The sequence below is a fragment of the Cervus canadensis genome, chromosome 21 (assembly GCF_019320065.1).
Source record: "Cervus canadensis isolate Bull #8, Minnesota chromosome 21, ASM1932006v1, whole genome shotgun sequence".
Lineage (NCBI taxonomy): Eukaryota > Metazoa > Chordata > Mammalia > Artiodactyla > Cervidae > Cervus > Cervus canadensis.
In genome coordinates, this window is record NC_057406.1 from 20,818,328 (window position 1) to 20,824,027 (window position 5,700).

Consider the following 5,700-nt stretch of genomic DNA (forward strand, 5'->3'; position numbering starts at 1 on the left):
ACCCAATCAAAAAGTGGTCCAAAGAACTAAACAGACATTTCTCCAAAGAAGACATACAGATGGCTAACAAACACATGAAAAGATGCTCAACATCACTTATTATCAGAAAAACGCAAATCAAAACCATAATGAGGTACCATCTCATGCCAGTCAGAATGGCTGCTATCAAAAAGTCTCCAAAGAATAAATGCTGGAGAGGGTGTTGAGGGAAGGGAACCCTCTTACACTGTTGGTGGGAATGCAAGCTAGCACAGCCACTATGGAGGACAGTGTGGACATTCCTTTAAAAACTGGAAACAGAACTGCCATATGACCTAGCAATCCCACTACTTGGCATACACACTGAGGAAGCCAGAATTGAAAGAGACACGTGTACCCCAATGTTCATCACAGCACTGTTTATAATAGCCAGGACATGGAAACAAGATTGATGGCCATCAGCAGACAAATGGATAAGAAAGCTGTGATACATATACACAATGGAATATTACTCAGCTATTAAAAAGAATGCATTTGAATCGGTGCTAATAAGGTGGACGAAACTGGAGCCTATTATACAGAGTGAAGTAAGCCAGAAAGAAAAACACCAATACAGTATATTAACTCATATATATGGAATTTATAAAGATGATAACGATGGCCCTATATGTGAGACAGCAAAAGAGATACAGTGGTAAAGAACAGACTTTTATACTCCGTGGGGGAAGGCGAGGGTGGTATGATTTGAGAGAATAGCATTGAAACATGTATATTATCATATGTGAAATAGATTGCCAGTCCAGGTTCAATGCATGAGACAGGGTGCTCAGGATGACCCTGAGGGATGGGATGGTGAGGGAGGTGGGGGGGCAGGTCAGGCTGGGAAACACATGTACACCCATGGCTGATTCATGTGAATGTATGCAAAAACCACCACAATATTGTAAAGTAATTAGCCCCCAATTAAAATTTTTTAATGGCAAAAAACCCCAACTGTTGCAGATAATAAAAATAAAAGGAATTTCATTCATTTGCTTCATTCATTTGTCTAAGAATTAATTGGGGATTCATTCTGGACCACTCATCCCCATACTTCCCCATTAGCAAGTCCATTTGGCTGGACCATCAGAATATACCCCAAACATGAGTTCATCAATAATGTACCATCAAAATATACCCCAAATATGAGTTAGTCAATGATGTCTGCCAAAGGAAACTGGTGCAGGAGATGTTTCTTTCTTTCCTAGAGGAGTGTAAGAGCCTCCTAGCTGGTCTCAGTAACATTCTTGCCCTCTGCCACATCCCGTATCAGTTCTCCACTCAACAACCAGAGTTACCTTGAAAAAATACAAATTAGATCATATCACTTTCTTGCTTAAGAAACCCAAGTTTGTTTTATTTTTTTTTTCCATTTATTTTTATTAGTTGGAGGCTAATTACTTTACAATATTGTAGTGGTTTTTGCCCCCAAGTTTTTTACACACATTACAGGCATGGTCAGGTATACGTTTCACACCTTAACTTTCAACAGCCATAATGTCTGTGACAGAAGAAGAGGCTCTAAAAGGGGCACAATATGACATCTAATCCTCAAACTCTGGGAAGTCAAATTAACAGAATTTGACAGAATTACCCTTGGATGTTTCACAAAATATGTGCTTTTTTTTTTTTAATTGAGGAAAGTCCACTACTCTTTGTTTATGGCAGAAATATCTCATACTTTGTGTTTAGCAGTTAGCACTCTTTTTTTCCACTGACATCATTTTGGTTCCAAACACAAGAAACTCAACTAAAATTACCTGTAGGAGAAAAGGAAAATTGAATATGAAAATAACAGGGATCTCAAATGAGTGGATTCAGTGGCTCAAAAATGTTATCCAAAGGACTTAATCCATCTCTAGCTTTTTCTATGTGGCTGCCAATTGCTCTCTATCTCACCCCCTCATCTTAGGAAGTCATCCATATATTTTCCTGTGGATAAACTTCTTTTGATCAAAGCTCTCATTGTCCCTTTCCCTTTCCTCTGTTTTGCTAAGTATGCTGCTACTCATACATCCTAACTGTTTTTCCTGTCTATGCTAAAACTCACAGACTGTAAGGATTTGTGAAAGTCACTGATCATATTATAGTCTGATTCCTTCTTATGAAAAGTGACCATAATGCAGAGAAATTAATGGGATATTTTGAAGATTTGTGAGCTGATGAATATTTAGCATTTGTGGCTGTGCTGGACACAGAGGAATAATCAGAAAACATTAAGCTATAAAGCTTCACATGTAAAGAAATTTATGATGCGATAAAGACGTCAATTCACATCACTGACAGAGAGTGGATTATTCAGTAGCATTTAAGGATAATTAGTTATCCAATTATTTTTAAACATTTTAGTCCCTTACTATATAAGACTCTGAAGACCTACAAGACCTTCTAGAAGTAGCACCCAAAAAAGATGTCCTTTTCATTATAGGGGACTGAAATGCAAAAGTAGGAAGTCAAAAAACACCTGGAGTAACAGGCAAATTTGGCTTTGGAGTACAGAATGAAGCAGGGCAAAGGGTAATAGAGTTTTACCAAGAGAATGCACTGCTCATAGCAAACACCCTCTTCCAATAATTCAAGAGTCCATTCTACACATGGACTTCACCAGATGGTCAATACTGAAATCAGATTGATTATATTCTTTGTAACCAAAGACGGAGAAACTCTATGCAGCCAGCAAAAACAAGACTGGGAGCTGACGGTGGCTCAGATCATGAATTCTTTATTGTCAAACTCAGACTTAAGTTGAAGAAAGTAGGGAAAACCACTAGACTATTCAGGTATGACCTAAATCAAATCCCATAGGATTATACAGTGGAAGTGATAAATAGATTCAAGGGAATAGATCTGATAGAGTCCCTGATGAACTATGGACAGAGGTTCGTGACATTGTACAAGAGACAGGGATCAAGACCATCCCACAAAAAAAGAAATGCAAGAAAGAAAAATGGCTGTCTGAAGAGGCCTTAAAAATAGCTGTGAAAAGAAGAGAAGGGAAAAGCAAAGGAGAAAAGGAAAGATATACCCATTTGAATGCACAGTTCCAAAGAATAGCAAGGAGAGATAAGAAAGCCTTCCTCAGTGATCTGTGCAAAGAAATAGAGGAAAACAATAGAATGGGAAAGACAAAAGGTCTCTTCAAGAAAATTAGAGATACAAAGGGAACATTTCATGCAAAGATGGGCTCAATAAAGGACAGAAATGGTATGGACCTAACAGAAGCAGGAGATATTAAGAAGAGGTGGCAAGAATACACAGAAGAACCATACAGAAAAGATCTTCATGACCCAGATAATCACAGTGGTATGATCACTTAGATCACTTAGAGCCAGACACCCTGGAATGTGAAGTCAAGTGGGCCTTAGGAAGCATCACTATGAACAAAGCTAGTGGAGGTGATGGAATTCCAGTTGAGCTATTTCAAATCCTGAAAGATGATGCTGTGAAAGTGCTGCACTCAATATGCCAGTAAACTTGGAAAACTCAACAGTGGCCACAGGACTGGAAAAGGTCAGTTTTCATTCCAATCTCAAAGAAAGGCAATGCCAAAGAATGCTCAAACTACCACACAATTGCACTCATCTCACATGCTAGCAAAGTAAAGCTCAAAATCTCCAAGCCAGGCTTCAACAGTACATGAACTGTGAACTTCCAGATGTTCAAGCTGGTTTTAGAAAAGTATGAGGAACCAGAGATCAAATGGCCAATATCCATTAGGTTATCAGAAAAGCAAAAAAGTTCCAGAAGAATATCTATTTCTGCTTTATTGACTATGCTAAAGCCTTTGACTGTGTGGACAACAACAAGCAGTGGAAAATTCTAAAAGAGATGGGAATACCAGACCACCTGACCTGCCTCTTGAGAAATCTGTATGCAGATCAGGAAGCAACAGTTAGAACTGGACATGGAACAACAGACTGGTTCCAAATCAGGAAAGGAGTACGTCAAGGCTGTATATTGTCACCCTGCTTATTTAACTTATGTGCAGAGTACATCATGAGAAACGCTGGGTTGGATGAAGCACAAGCTGGAATCAAGATTGCTGGGAGAAATATCAATAACCTCAGATATGCAGATGACACCACCCTTATGGCAGAAAGTGAAGAAGAACTAAAGGGCCTCTTGATGAAAGTGAAAGAGGAGAGTGAAAAAGTTGGCTTAAAACTCAACATTCAGAAAACTAAGATCATGGCATCCGGTCCAATCAACTTCATGGCAAATAGAGGGGGAAATACTGGAAACAGTGGCAGACTTTATTTTTGAGGGCTCCAAAATCACTGCAGATGGTGACTGCAGCCATGAAATTAAAAGACGCTTACTCCTTGGAAGGAAAGTTATGACCAACCTAGACAGCATATTAAAAAGCAGAGACATTACTTTACCAACAAAGGTCAATCTAGTCAAAGCTATGGTTTTTCCAGTAATCATGTATGGATGTGAGAGTTGGATGATAAAGAAAGCTGAGCCTGAAGAATTGATGCTTTTGAACTGTCATGTTGGAGAAGACTCTTGAGAGTCCCTTGGACTGCAGGAGATCCAACCAGTCCATCCTAAAGTAAATCATTCCTGAATATTCATAGGAAGGACTGATGCTAAAGATGAAACTCCAATACTTTGGTCACCTCATGTGAAGAGCGGACTCATTGGAAAAGACCCTGATGCTGGGAAAGATTCAAGGCGGGAGGAGAAAGGGATGACAGAGGATGAGATGGTCCAATGGCATCACTGACTCAGTGGACATGAGTTTGAGTAAACTCCGGCATTGGTGAACGACAGCAAGGCCTGCGTGCTGCAGTCCTTGGTTTCACAGAGTCGGACATGACTGAGCAACTGAACTGAACTGAACTACATAGGAATCATAAAAAGTACCATTTTGAATGGATTAAAGAGGTAAATGTGATTTATTGCCTCAAAACAAATGTATATATGTATATATGATGTTGAGGTAGAGAAGTAGGAAAGGAATGTATGTAACAGTGGGATGGGGAATAGGGGTGTTTATGGTAGTAAGATAGGCAAAACAGCCTGAACTAGGACATAAAACACATAGACATAAAAGAGAAAATAGGCCTAATTACATCAGAATTTTAAATATTTATAATAAAAAACCCAGGGGGAGGAGCCAAGATGGCGGAGGAGTAGGACGGGGAGACCACTTTCTCTCCTACAAATTCATCAAAAGAATAACTGAACACAGAGCAAACTTCGCGAAACAACTTCTGATCGCTAGCTGAGGTCATCAGGCGCCCAGAAAAGCAGCCCATTGTCTTCGAAAGGAGGTAGGACAAAATATAAAAGATAAAAAGTGAGGCAAAAGAGCTAAGGACAGAGATCCATCCCGGGAAGTCTTAGGCGGCATTGCTTGGGGTAGGGTCCGGGCCTGAGTGCCCTGAGGACAATCGGAGGGAGCTTCTGTGAGTTGCCAACTTGAACTGTGGGAGACCAAAAGAGAGAGAGTAAATTAACCGGCCTGAACACACTGCCGGCCCTTCGCAGAACAAAGAGACCGAGAAAATCCAGGGAAGAGCTCGCAGGCTGCGGACCGGCCCAGCCCCGCCGGAGGCAGGAGGCAGGGGGGAGGGGAAGGTCGTGGCGAGACACAGGGCGCAGGCACCCGACCGGCGCGGGCTGGGACTGGGGCTGGGGACGCGGAGGGCAGAAGGCACAGGCACACGACTGGCG